Source organism: Mastigoproctus giganteus, chromosome 1 (genome assembly GCF_048544385.1).
Source record: "Mastigoproctus giganteus isolate SK-2022 chromosome 1, ASM4854438v1, whole genome shotgun sequence".
Lineage (NCBI taxonomy): Eukaryota > Metazoa > Arthropoda > Arachnida > Uropygi > Thelyphonidae > Mastigoproctus > Mastigoproctus giganteus.
In genome coordinates this window covers 205,048,794-205,063,449 of record NC_143575.1, presented here as the reverse complement: position 1 = coordinate 205,063,449, position 14,656 = coordinate 205,048,794, and the positions used below count along the sequence as shown (strand labels likewise).

At 39.9% G+C, this 14,656-nt stretch overlaps 1 protein-coding gene across 2 annotated transcripts in view; it reads left to right on the top strand.

Moving 5' to 3' along the window:
- LOC150091463 (metabotropic glutamate receptor 5-like) overlaps nucleotides 1–14,656 on the top strand; it is a 151,368-nt gene that overhangs the window by 90,289 nt on the left and 46,423 nt on the right. The gene's annotated exons all lie outside the window — the stretch shown is intronic.

Genomic DNA, 14,656 nt, shown 5'->3' with positions numbered 1-14,656 from the left:
TTCGATTATTCAGAAATGAATGGGAAAATTCGGATCAATTCCGAATCAGGATTTATTTAAATCATTCGATCGTTTCAACTGTAATGGAGAAGGGCTCTTTATATTATTAAACGTAAGCTTTGCACTTGTTGATAGCAAATAACGATTGGGTAAGAATCTGAAGGTTCTGCACGCGAAAGAAAAGTGGTTTTTGACCCCTTTGAAACTTAGCATCGTTCGCTCTTTAAAGAGCTAAACCCGAGCCGTACATGGTCAGCAGGTAGACGGAGGTTCTTTCATGACGTGCATTGTCGACACGCGCGTGGGTTTTTCCTTGAAGAAGAAAAATCTACACTTTGAAAAGCTGTCACTTTCAGAGCTAAATGCAAAGTTGTAAACCGATTTCAACACCTCCCTTCGATGTGTGCGCGCGCCATGAAAGTCGGGCGAATACTTTGTAAGGTTTATTCCGCTTTCAGAGCCGACAAATCGATTGTCGCCAGAGAGAAACGTTAAATTTTCACGCTGATTTGCAGCGACCTGCACGAGATGTAAAATAAAGTTTTTCTATCAACTGCCAGCAATTTTTCCATAAATGTATTCCGCGTATTCTTATCGCCAACCAAATTCTTTTGTCCCTTTCGTCTCTCATTTGCTCGCATGTTTTTCTCCGCATCCCATCGCCGTTAACAGTTGGACGATGAGGGGGAGGGGAGAGAGAGAGAGAGAGAGAGAGAGAGATGAAAGAGGGGTGTCTTCCAGCATCCAGTCAGAGATATGAGAAAAGTCTTATTTCATCTAAGGCGACAGACTGCTTACGAGAATAAAATTCGTGCAAACACAAAGCGTTTCACCTTTAAATTTGATCAACGCATCGTCATTCCAAAGTAGTCCATCTCCAGACGTGTCCGACTGCCAGATTTCTTCTTTACACGAAGTTATCCCTACTCAGAAAAAAGATGAGCCGCAAGTATTCGTTATATATGCTAATGCACGCGGCTTTTGTGACGCTCTTTTCAGTATTTTAACGCAAACAACAAGTGGGAAACTGAATTTTATTGTTCATCTATTTGCTGTTCAATGTTATCGTCAAAGTAAGTTGCTTAAATCCAATTTTATATATTGCGCATCCTAATATTTTGGCTGGGCAGTATATGCTTTCAGCAACATCAGGGACTAAGTTTATATTATTGGGTGTGTTCTGAGGTCGATTTTCTGTTTGCTGGACGAAAAACGCGATTTTCCGGGCAAAAAACCCTTCTACCCTCGCTTGAGACCGACTAACTCAGCCACGTGGTGAAAAATGCCCGTAAAAATTCGTCTTCATCGATAGGATTCTAACTCAAGTCTTTACCACCCAGTGTGAGGAGGACGCCGATCTACCAACTGAGCTACCCACCAGGACTTTCCTTGTCTCATTTTTAGGGGATGGGAAAGACGTTACCCGTCCTCGGTTTAGTGCTTAAAGTCATCGACATATTTCTGAAACTAATTTTATTTGAGGGAGAAAAAAAAAACGAACAGAAAAATTGATATTTGCTTCTCTCAGTACACGAATTTAATTGTACAAGAGCAGTTATGTTAAGCCAATTTACAACCGTTGTTTGTTTGTTTCTTTCTTTCTTTCCCCTTTCATAGAATGGAATTACATTCGTTTTAGAAGTACATTAGTGACATTTTTGGTCTGAGTTGTCAAGTGCAAGGAAGTCACAGGCTTTTTTTGCATTGGCCAAAAATGAATAAATAAATAAGAAATTCTAAAATAAACCGTGTTTTTATCCCACATACGTATCTATCCAGTTGACCTTTGAATATCCACGCGCGGCCAGCCTCAACTACCAACGGAGGCAATTCACTGGCTAAAAAAAAAAAACATCCTTCAATCCAGTATAAACCTCTTTGGCCGAAATTTAAAATTCTGGCCCCTAATTCTGAAATCATTTACAACAGTGAAAATTTCAGCTCCATTCATTCAGTTTGCCGTCCAATGTCTGTCAGGTCCCTTCTGCGGTACCTGGTTGAGAAGCTCTGCAGTCCACGTATTCGAAATCTTTCCTCTATGGCTGCCCTTTTGTGGATCTCACCAATCTTTGGACCCTCCCAAGAAGCTCAATGTCTTTTCTCAGATGAGGTCTCCATACTTGGACACCGTGTTCCATAATCCCACTTCTACAGTGGGATTATGACCTCCGTATCTCAAGAAAATGTTCGATAAATCGTCGATAATAAATATGGGCCTTCCTTCCACATTTTTCTGAAAAAGAACTCTTAATCGTGTTGTAGCTCCCAAATTTAAATGTTTTCTTCCTCTACTTTTTAAAGTGTATCGTTTGGTGAGGTCAGAATGCGCAGTAGGCATCCAGACAGACACTCGGCAAATGGAGGGTTATGGTATCGGCAGGGTTCAACATCCTTAATGTATAGGAATTTAGTTATTAACTATCTTAATATTCAAGTGGTATAAGAGTGAAAGGATCTTAGATGGTGTTTTTCCATAGAATTATGTTTTTAGTTATGACCAATTCATCTGCAAATTTTGACTTCATGCTCTCTTGTCCCTCCGTCGATGTCGTTTATGAAAATAAGGAACAAAAGTGATCCAAGAAGCGATCCTTGGGGTACTTCACTTCTGACGTTACACCAATCTGAAACACATCGGTTGAGCACTACCTTCTCCCCCCTGCAATCCATCTTAGAATCTTTCCAGTAACCCCATGTTCCAGCTTATACAATAACCTCTCACGAAGGAGAGTCAAATGCTTGCTAAACTCCAAATAAACTACACTGGCGTTCAAAGAAAGTGCATCACCCCCTTAAAATTGCAATTGTTGTCCAAATAACGTAAGTATATGGCAATATTTATTATTGCATCAGATTGCATCAGATAAGATTGACACACGTAGGTGATGACGTAATATTGCATCAGCTGTTACTTTCATAGTGCTTATAGCTGTTACATATATAAGCACGCTCTGCAAGAGTTGCAGTCATTCCTTGCTTGTGTCAGGATGGCCAGTTACATGCAGTTGACACCACGAAGAAAGAGTGCTATTGTTGCTTTATATGAGGAAGGATGTTCTTCCCGTCATAGATTTCAATGTAGATGGAACTGCGTTCCATCTACATTGTAAAGTGGCAAAGAGATTGGAATACCTCAGATCTTGGTAGTGTAACGAGAGAATTTTTTACCTTTATTAGAGAGTTCAAGAAGAAATAATTTTTATGGTTTTCTCCAGGATTGCACGACCAATTCCTGCTGTCGGATCATGGCAGCATTAATAGCAAACTGTTTAAAGTAAGACTGTCTCCTACTGCACTTTGTGTGGGGCTGAAGAGAACGTGGATCATATCTTATTTGATTGTCACTACTATTTGGACGAGAGACAAGAACTTCGACTTACTACAGGACACTTCACTAGTGAAAATAAACCTTTACTTTTTCGATCTCAGGTTGTATTTAATGCTCTTAATACATTTGCTACACTTGTCTTCAAAAGGAGAGATGAACTTCGATCAGTTAGCCCAAGGTAGACTGTCGTTCTTGTGACTCTTTGTTCCTCAAGGTTGATGTACCGAAAAGTGACTTTAACTACGAGTTCTCACAGTGCTTGCTTGTTTTAGATGGTAACAATGCTATTGTTATATATTAGAACTACTGGATTTCTGCTGCCTCTGAAGATTCTACTTTTTTGTTCCTTGGTAATACTACTCCAGTGGATTATCCTTTGGGACGTATTGTTTGGTGAACTGTTGAAGCCAACTAAGACTTGATATCGATTGTACATAGTACATACAGTATATTTGTTAATGATGAATCTTTCCCTATTAATAGTTTGATGGGGTGAAATTTCATCCATGAAATTTGGACTCTTTCCTCAACGAAGAAAATGTCTTGGGGAGCTTTCTCTGTTTGCTGATTCTGATACCAGGATGGGACTTTTGGTAAGATGTCAGGCACCCTTCACGATAACAACAGAACAGAGCACAAAATTTACGCAAAACAAACACTGCACACACATGGCCGGTTATGGCGCAAGCCTCACCACAAGAAGTGTAAAAGCGGCTAATGGGGGAAACCCTGGGGTCCGCAACAACTACACTTAAGCACTTAATACCTAATAGAGTGTCTGGTAATCAGTCGACAGTGAGTAGATTTCTTTCTAAACTCAAGAATACTTGTTCTGCTGATAGGAAAAAAGGAATCGGTCGCACCGGAGTCCCTACGTTAAAACAGGACCGCGTTTTGAAGCGCTTATGCCTTAAAAAACATAAAGCTTCTTCGTCTAAGCTGAAAAGAGAATGGGAAGAAAATACTGGAGTCGTAGCAAGTGCAGTAACAGTCAGAAGACGCCTCTTCAAAGATGGACTTGTAGCCCGTCGTCCTAAGAAGCCCGTCCTCACGCAAAAAATGAAAAAGGAGCGTATCAAACGGAACCCCGAGCTCCATTAAGTCAGTTATTTTCTCGGATGGGAGAAAATGCATGGCTCTGATGGGAGACAAACAATTCGCAGTAGACGTGGTGAAGAATGCCATCCACACTGTATGGTGTCTACAGTGAAATTCCCCACCAGCCAAATGATCTGGGGGGGGGGTGCATTTCGTATCGCGGAGTAGGTCACCTGCAGTTTATAAAAAGTTCCGTAAATCCCAATGGATACCTGGCTATCTTGGAAAGCAAATTGCTGCCAACCATTAGAGACCATTTCAACCTGCCAAGTAACTGCATCTTTCAGGACGACTCTGCTCCTTGTCATCGGGCGAAAAGTGTAAGTAGGCACTTCTGTAGTTACTTTAGCTTCATTTCTGCATTACAGGTTCGTGTAATGTGTTTACGTTTGTTACACGTGAAAAAATGGTTGGAAGAATGGTCCATTACAACTGTTAGCTGGCCAGAAAACAGCCCGGACCCGAATCCTATAGAGAACTGTTGGCATCTTGCGGAATCTGCAGTTGCCAGAAAGAAACCAAAGACCCTTCGTGAACTTCATAATTCGTGTTTGGAAGCACGAACTATCAGTTGATTGTCTTCAGAAATTGATCTTGTCAATGCCTCGACGGTGTGCTTTCAATTCTACGCAATTTCAATTCTACCTAAATGTCTCGGTTGCACTCTGTCATTATCTCCGTGATTTTCCCTACCACTGAAGTCAGATATGACTGGTCTATAGTTACTCGCTTCACTCTTAGAACCGCTTTCATGTATTGGTGATATATTAGCATTTCTCCAATCCACGGGATCTTTTCTGAGTCTGGTGAAGACCTGATAATTAACCTCAATAGTCCAAAGACCTTTCTTACTTTCCTCAAAATTACAGGGTATGTCACCGTCTCCAGGCGCTTTACTCGCCTTTAGATTCGAAAGTTTTTCTAATAGACAGTCATCTGTAATTTAAACATCGCTAATTTCGTATATGTCATCCTCATTTGCACAGCCTCTTCTCACCATGAAGGGGATTTTGTCTGTCATGATTAATGCAACGTACCTGTTCAATTCATCCGTAACATGAGCTAGATTATTTAAAAATGTTTTGTATATTACCCATTTCAGTAGCCGATACTCTTCTGCATAAACCTTTTTCTTTGATGTTTAAAGAGATATCAGACACCAAAATTTTCAGCTGCATACAGGACAGAGGATGGGTAGATTAGATTAAGGTCTGGATATATTTCTTTGGTTCTAAGTCATTAACATCAAGTGGATGCCGTTTGGAACGCCACCTGAGGCGTCCGTCGTAGCGAAGCTTGGGGTCGAAGGCGACTCCCAAGCCCTTATGACTGGAATTAATAACCGTCTATCAATCGAATTAATAAACTTATAGTTACTCGTAAGTTGCGCAGATGGGTAGTGGGTTGAGAATGTCTGACTTGTGTTCAACAATGAAACAGAAATTTGGATTATTTTTAATTCCTCTTATCTCCAACTCAAGCCGTGTGTTCTAAAGCTAGTTTGTCGATTATAAGATGAAAAAGGGGAGGAAATTGCGAAAATTCTTTCGGATCCATAAAACTGTATTAATCAGCCACGCTTATAAAGGCGGCAACATGTTACTCGCCTTGTCGGCGGATCCGACTACGTAACCTTTCTAAACCGGGGGCAAACTGATAAAAGCACCATGCTGGCAAGGAGGGCGACAGTGAACGATGTTGGCCGACTGCCACACGCGTTGTAACCGAATTTAGAACACGTCCGGCAGCAGAATATCATCGAAAGATACAAAAAAAGAACGCCTTAATGATAAGAAATGGAGCCGTTCACTAATTAAAGAAACAGAAGCCATTCTAAATATTCTGCTTTATACAAAACAGAGAACTTTTTTTTTTTCTTTTTTTTGGCGAATTCAGACATTGCACAAATTTTCCTTCCTGTAAACCTCGGGCTTGCCCGCGTTGCTAGCAAAGCAAGCTCAGGTTAGAGACAGTAAGCAGACGCCTCATGGCCTGAACTGCATTGACGTAAAGTCTAAAAGTTCGTTCGTTCTTCTTCGTTCCCTTTGAACATCCATCATTTCCGGAATACTGTCGTAATACACAGAACGAATCCAATAATGCTAAAAATGTTGCTCTAATACTTAGATCTGATCATAAACGCCCCCCCCCCTTACTGGATCTGTCCACTTTCTAATCAAGCGAGCGTTATATTCTATGACTTTTCTACAGCGGATAGCAATATACTAACTCCCACAAAACTAACTTTTCTTCATTTAATTTCTCCACTTCCGTTTTTTGAAACCCCCCCCCCACACACACTCCTTATGGATATTAAAAATATTCCCTACAGTATTTGTAGGAATATTTTTTTAAAAACAATGAACACTTCGAATAATTGCATGCGCGTTCTGATAACCCTTCGAGATTATTAGGGGCACTTATCGTACTCATGGGGAGAAGAGGCTTTTATAAGTGGGGAAACGTTATTTAAATATTGAAGAGAGCTTGGGTACTCCCCCTCCTCACTTCGTGATAATTTATGTAATTTTAGTTTCTACTGCACGTGAAAAAAAGAAAAGAGAAGAAAAGGAAGGTAGGAAGGCTTCGTTTGGCACGCGGCCATCTTCCTGCATGTTATTTCCCACCAGACTTCGGTCGGAATAAAGGGGAAGACCCCAAAAGTCCAGATGTAATGAATAGCGGATGAAATATAAATTACCTGGCCTGGTTTATTGTTTTCCATTGCCTTCTCCTCAAATCATCAATTAGTACTTCCTTTCCCCCCCTCCCTTTGGTCGATGGAAATTTAAACTCCAGGTGTTCCCGCATTCAGAAGTGCGCATCTTGTTTGACATTTCAATAAACCTCTCCATTGTTGCGCAATACAGGCGCCAATTTTGCTATTGTTACAAAAGCATACGATGAATACGAAAACACGAAAATATCCAACTGCGCATGCGTGTTAGTGCTAGCAAAAGGCAAAAACGTTTGATTCTTTGAGTAGTCCGTTTGGAGTGCACTTAGAAGTAAGCTTCTGGTTACAGACGGGCAGAAAACTTTTATTAAAAAAGAATTAAATCTAAAATTAGAACAACGAACGAACGAAGGAAGGATTTCTCCAGGTGACAAAACTTGGCACGTGGAAGATTTAATCACAGCCAGTGTTAGCTGAGATTACTAAGAAAACTTTTAATTAAATGATATTTTTTTTCCATTATAAAAATGAGCCCATAAAAAGCAAAGGAAATAATCAAAGTCCGAACGTAGCAAAAAAAAAAAAAGAAAGAAGAAAGAAATCTGTATTGAAAAGTTTAAGAAAGAAAAAAAAATGTTTAGAAAACTAAAAAAATAAAATAATAAAAATCGTTTAATCCCTCGGGGGTTGAATAACGTGGATGGTTGTCTTCATACAACGACCGACAAGTTCTTGTCGTCTGCTTTCTAATGTTTGTTGTGATCAGCTTATCGATCGGAGGGGAAGAAAGAGGCAAAGCGAGAGGGAGAATGTCAATGCACCATACTAAAGCAACTTCACGTAGCAGAGAACTCGAAAACAACCTTTACTGATTAAACTGCTTTACGATCCGGTTGCGTTACTTCTGCTACTCAACAACTCGGGTTGCAGCAGACATTCTCTATGACTGTTGCAGCTGCCGCTCGAGAAACGACTTTTTTTTTATTTCCTTCCATCTTTTTTTTTTTTTTTTTTTTCCCTTCTCTCTTTCCCATGTGTACGATGGACGTCCAACAAGCCTCTTCACAAAAGGTCCTAATAGTCAACTTTAATCTTACTACACATGATCACAATGAAAAATGGAACTAATTCGCATAAAATATCGATATAAAATCGACTACATTTAATCTTGCTGCAGTGATTTACATTTTGTCGTTGATTTCAGCCTTAATTGTTTGAATTAAAGCGCGAGATCTTTTGTTGCGTCACAGTAGTTCTCGTGACGCAACAGTAGAGAATGATGCGCGATTTAAATGTCTATTTCGTTTGTTGTTAAACTGTTTGAATTAAAGCGCGAGATCTTTTGTTGCGTCACAGTAGTTCTCGTGACGCAACAATGGAGAATGATGTGCGCTTTGAATGTCCATTTCATTTGCTGTTAAACTGCCTATAAATTTTTTTTTTCGTGTTTAAATATGGAAAAAAAAAATGTGGCAATATATTTGAACTGTTTCGTCGCGCGCATTGTCATTCGTATTAAGTATGGCGTTTGTGCGCGCGGAAAATTGAACTATTTACGTTAGTGACGGGCACGAAATGAAATTAAGCAAGATGAGACAATCCTGATAAGTACACGCATAAGTTTACGTGATGGCTCTTAAAGAAAACATTAGGCAGCTCTTAATAATTTCACGCGTGGATGAATAGAGCGCTTCTTTTGTGCAGATGAAATAATCCTCCAATTCCTAATAAGATTAAATTCTGATTTTCACCGAGCCTTTCGGAAACAAAGAAAGAAAGGAGAAGATTATTTTCTCAGATGACGCTTAGGTCGTCTTCGAATGAAACCAAAAGGCAAAAACGATAAAAAGGAAAATTTATTCGAAATTACTTATGCAAATGAGTCGATGTATAAGAAAGCAATTTTTTTTTTTTTTTTTTACGTTTCTTGACTATCATGTGTTGATTTATAAATCCACCAAGAACACAGGCAATGAGGTAAATAATCTTCGTTTTGCTCGGAGCATTTAATTATGTTTTTAGGCATTAAAGTTTCGCTGCCTAAAAGAAAATGCCATTACACTTCCATTATTTTAAAGATTGTAATAAGATTAAGGGAAATGATTATGAGCATCAGTCATGGGGTACGAGATAATGGAGCAGGTTTAGAGTACTCGAAATATCCGCTACTGATGATGCCGATTTTACCGGTATTAGAGGTCATTTGGAGGTCAAGTCCAGTCAATCGACATGAAAATGACACTGCGTTTTCATTATTATTATTTCATTGTTTAGATAATTTCGACGAGTCGTTTATATTTGTTCCAGGCAACTAAAGCCATGAGGCGTCAGATTGTGTCTAAATTTCTTTGGTTTCGACAGAAGAGTGCTCTTTTTTTTTTTATAGAGATCAAATTTTAAATATTATTTGACCGATTTTTTCTTAGCTTCTTGAGGGTTTTTCCTCGCAATTGAATGATATTGTAAATTAACTCTTCTTACCCAGGGTTCCTCGCGCGGATAACAAAGAGCAGATGCACTGCCACGGAACCAAGAACGAACTACCTGAGTCGTACTGACGCGGAAACAGGAACGGGCACAGATGTAACGTGACAGCGCAGAAAAATCTGATCCAGGGATTCGGAAAGAGATGAAGGTGGCAGCGGGCGCTCTTTCGTGTCACGAACAGCGGATTCCACGTGCCGCGACAGAAACATCCTTTAGCGGATTAGGTCTAATATGGCTGCGTGAATTATGTGAGTTAGGGAACAGCCAGCAGAACGAGACGCTCCCCTAATTTACGAAACCACAAATTCCTCAACTTCCAATAACAAGTTGTAATGAAATAGTACTCTTCTTCTCGAGTGATAATTAAATTAACACTTCTTGCAGTTCGCGAACAGTCCCAGTGATTAATGGCAACTACTTACAAATAAGAAATGCAATTAAAGCAAACATCTTCTGGTGGATTCTTCAACTTTCTTGGAAAGGTTAGATGGAAGTGAACGAAGTTAGGAGGGCAGATGGCGATAGAAGTTCTCTCATGCGATATTGTCAAAGAAACTTTGGAGTTCCGGGGTGGGGGGGGAACTTCTTCCACTAACTACACCAAGGTACGCTGGACAGCTCGTCTCTGAAGACCGTTCTGAGCTTTCATTTCTAACCATAAAAATTCCTTCCACTTTCCACTGCATCCAATACCTCCCCCCCCCCCAAAACAAACGAGAAAGCGGGCGACATTAACCGGGTTCATTCACTTCCCTTCTATCTATTTTTAATCTCCGATTGAATCGTAGTACAGATGACCTTCTGTCCTTCACGCAGATAAGATACTTTCTGAAATATTCTTAAGAAAACCCGAAGAAGAAGTTGGCTGACTACTCCACTTCAGGTAACGTCATTAAGGACCAGTTCCATTTGTCACCGTTAGCGGATGCCTCGGTGGTTCTGCGACAAATAATCTACCACAGCACCTAATGACGCTTAACCGTGGACTCGATTCGCTTCTGGAGCATGCGCGTGCCAAGGAAAGTACCAATATTCGTATTGTCTTCAAATATTTTTGCCCGCAGTGTTTATATACGTGATTTGTAATAATTCGACGATAAACTAATTAAAATTTAACTCAAACGGAACTTCCTTAGTTCCAGTTTCATCCTACAGGCGTCGCTTTTGCAGGTAGTCGGGAATATTTTGCTTAAATTTAGCGTTCGAATTTTTGGAGTCTCGAAGAGATAGTGGAAGCGCTCTTGTTAGTGCCCCGAGCCAATCGAATCTTCGAAAAATATTTTTCCGGTAGAGGGCAGCATAAGCGCAGAACTTCGCTAAAAGTTATTCTTTATATACATTTTTCTTTTTTCCTCAAAGACTGGAATCAACGCGAAACCCCGAATGGAAAACAGGTGAATAAAAATAGCAGCAGAGAGCCCAGATAGAAAGAAAGAAAGAAAATTTTATTGATGTAGCCACATTCTAGAAGAGACAGAAAAGCAACCTAATAACCCGTGAATAATACCAAGTCTGGAAATAAAGTAAACAAAGTGTCGCTAACATTTATCTGCAGACTGTTGGCACGTTACGTATCCCTGTCCTCTGGAGCTTATTGTCTGTAAAGGAAAGAGAGATTTTTCATAACAGATGTTTGCACAGCAGACGAGAGAGAGAGAGATGGTAACAATTCCACGCCATTTTCTAGCTTACAACGTAAATACAGATAATATCTTTATTTTAATGTGGATTTCGTGCGCTTTATCTTCCTGGCGAGAACTGCGGATTCAATAGAGAAAGTTCTGAAAGGGCCGGCTCACGCGTAGTAGACGCACGCACATAATTCAATGTCGTATAAACTATCTACCACTTTCTAAGCCTTGATATCGTTTCTTATAGCGTTGTTCGACCCCAAAGAGCATTAAATAAACACTCCTTAGAACTCTTAGGGAGGGTTAGCGAGGAATTGAGACATTCCGCTTGAAATACTGGTTCAGAAGCGCCATCTTTTACAACGGTTATTGTAAGATTGAGTTGATTAGCAAGGAATCGATACTTGGAGGCTACTTGGAGTCCCTCCAGGGTGTTTTTCTTGTATTGCTCGCGTTTACCAGTCTATGGAGTCTCTTTTTATTGTATGCCTTTACGGAATCACTTAGTGCATTTGATAACGGCTTTGTGTGCGCGTGTGTCGATGTCGTAAATTGTATTTGGGCAACGCATGCGCGGTAAATCATCTTTATTGGTTCGAGGGGAATGATTTATCGGCAGAAAATCTTCGCGTAATGAGATTAAAAAGATCGAATGAACTCTATTGTTCAACCGAATGAATGGGTGTTGTGAGTGGCTCAGATTCTTCGATCTACTCTTCTTGAATACGACAGCATTTTTTAATGAGACTTCGATTTAGATTTATTACAATTTTAGCAGCTTTTAATCTCCTCTTTGATTGGAGGAATTATGGAGTTTTTACCCACTGTGGGTAGTTGCTGTTTTGGATAAAGCGATGGTTGTGTGGGAGAAGATAGAGAGTGGTAATCAATGGACACTGCTCTAACCAGTGATAGCAAGGTTGAAGTTATGTTTTCTTTATAGTAGGGGCACTCAATGAGAATGTTTCACAGCCAGATTTATAGAACAATGTGGACACTGTGGTGGATCATCTCCTGTGGGTAAACGGAGGTGGGTCAGATGGATATGACCTATTCTTGCTCTTGAAAGGACTACTTCTCGCCTTGATGTACAGACACTGGGCGTCTATGACATTTTAGGATGTGGAGCTGCTCCAACGAGTACAGAGAAGAGTAACGAGATTGGTGAGGAGAACAATGGGTTGTTCTCTTCACAATTTCAGCGTCTGGAGACTAGGCACCTGAGAGGTGATCTGATTGAGGTGTATAAGGTTTTTAATGGATTGAGCAAGCTGAATGTTCAGGGGACTCTTCCTCTTGCTCAGATTACACACATGAGGGGCAGAAATTCAAATTGAGGAAGGATGGTTGTAGAATAGATGTTCAGAAGTTTGCCTTTAGCCAACGGGTGATTGATCGATTGCTGAAACAAACTTCCATCTGTCGTTGTGGAAGTTGATAGCTTAAATACATTCAAGGAAGAACTAAAATTATTGGATGGAATAGATTGGTGAAATGAGAAGTGTTTTTTTGCCGATGCTATATAAGCTCGCTTTCCTGCATCGCCATTTCCCATTCTAAAACTTACGCTTTTCTTCCCATAAAGGGGCCACACGAACCAACCATACAAATACACAACTTACAGAAGTCTCGTAATCTTAGTTGCAAGCAAAGGAAACATTTTATCAGTCATCTTGTTCAACACGCTTCGGTAATTAATTTCGGAACCTTCTCTTTGCACGTTTTCGAAGAACATTGCTGAAATAATCTCCTTAGGAGCCCTTGGCCAGCGAATGCAGCTAAACAGCCCACTGCAGCCAGCAAATAACCGCAGATAAAGTCGTATTGAGGAAAGCAAAAATCATTTACCGATCTGTGGACATCTCCGAAACATTAGCGCAGCGACAGCAAGGACACTGGCACGATTAATGGTTGTTCAGGTATTGGTGTAATGTGACGCTGTCAGGAGACGATGGCTGTTGAGTAAGACGAAGAAAAGAAAGAAAAACGCTCAGCGGTAAACTAGGTGACTGGTGGATTTACGGTTGTAATCTACTGCGAAGCTTTGCCCGGCTAAATACCAATCGGAAACGAAAATACAATTTTTAGAGTCTGCGAACATCAACTCCATCTGGCGGTTGGAGATTAAACTAACTGTGAGGCTGCGTGACGTCGTTTACAGCGGTCTGCTCCCGCGCATCCCCGTATCTGAGGGGTTGTAATAATGCCCGGAGAATAATTAGCTCGCAACCAACAACCTGCGTGCATGGTCCAGGAGATGGGTAGCAGCAACCAGCTCGTGCAATCCCACCAAGATACACAACACCGAAAAGTCTTCCGGTAAACAGGTAATCTCGTTCTGCAGGCATCCCTAATTATCTCGCCAGCAACGTAAACACCGATATGTCTTAAGAGTTTTTCTCAGTTCTCCAAAGAAGAAACTGCAACGCCTTCATCCTGTACTTTTTTTTCTCCTTTCTGTTGTTTTTCAAACTATCCCCATTTTCGATAGTTTTAAGTCTGTAAGGAGTTTCCGTTAATTAGCTTAAGAAAGATTAATGGGCATTGATTAGTTCTTTAGATGAAGAGGCGAGTAAAAAAAAAAAAAAACAACAACACTGCCCTTTTATATATGTCAAGACAATTAACGTCATCTTACATCTCGAGACTTGTTTCTTACAAGGAGGAACATATCTGGCACCAGTTAAAAAAGATGAACTTCTTGCGATAATCGAATTGAGATCTCCTTGGCATGTTCGAAACTCCTTTCTTTTGTAGGTGCCATTTTGTATTCATCTCCTCCGATTTCGTCTTTTTTTTATCAGTGTTCTTATTTTACTACATTTTTTAACCCTTTTTGTTTTTTCCCTTTGCTTCGATTTCCACAGTTACTGTACAGAGTTATCGTAAAGTCAGAAAAAGTTTCTTTACTGGACGTGACATAAGTTAAAATATTTTTATTTTGATAACGAAAAGTGCAGTTGAAAAATCTAGTAACAGATGGCGCTGTGTGTCTAAGCGATTGAATATGAACAACAAACAGTAATGCAAGAACATAGACTGAGCAACGCCGTTTGTTAGTTTAAAGTTATAAACGGATCTCACGCAGAAAAAATACGGTCACGTGGGCAAAAATTTAAATAAAAAATAATAAATAAAAAGGAAGAGGTTAAAAAATATTTATTACTCTCGTTTTAATGCAGACTCTACAATTTTAACGAGTTTTATATTATGAGAGAAACAGTTTGGATATTTGTAACTGTAAACTCTTCTATTACATTCTTTCAGTTGAGAGCTTCAAATAGAATTAAATCAAACGTGGGGAGATCCTCCTTCTAACATTTAATCGATCAAGATACGTCCCACAGTTCACGAGGAAAACAGCTACAAACTCCTTAGTTTAAGGCTATAAAAAATAAATTAAAACTATCATCTGAGAAAATTGAATGCAATTCA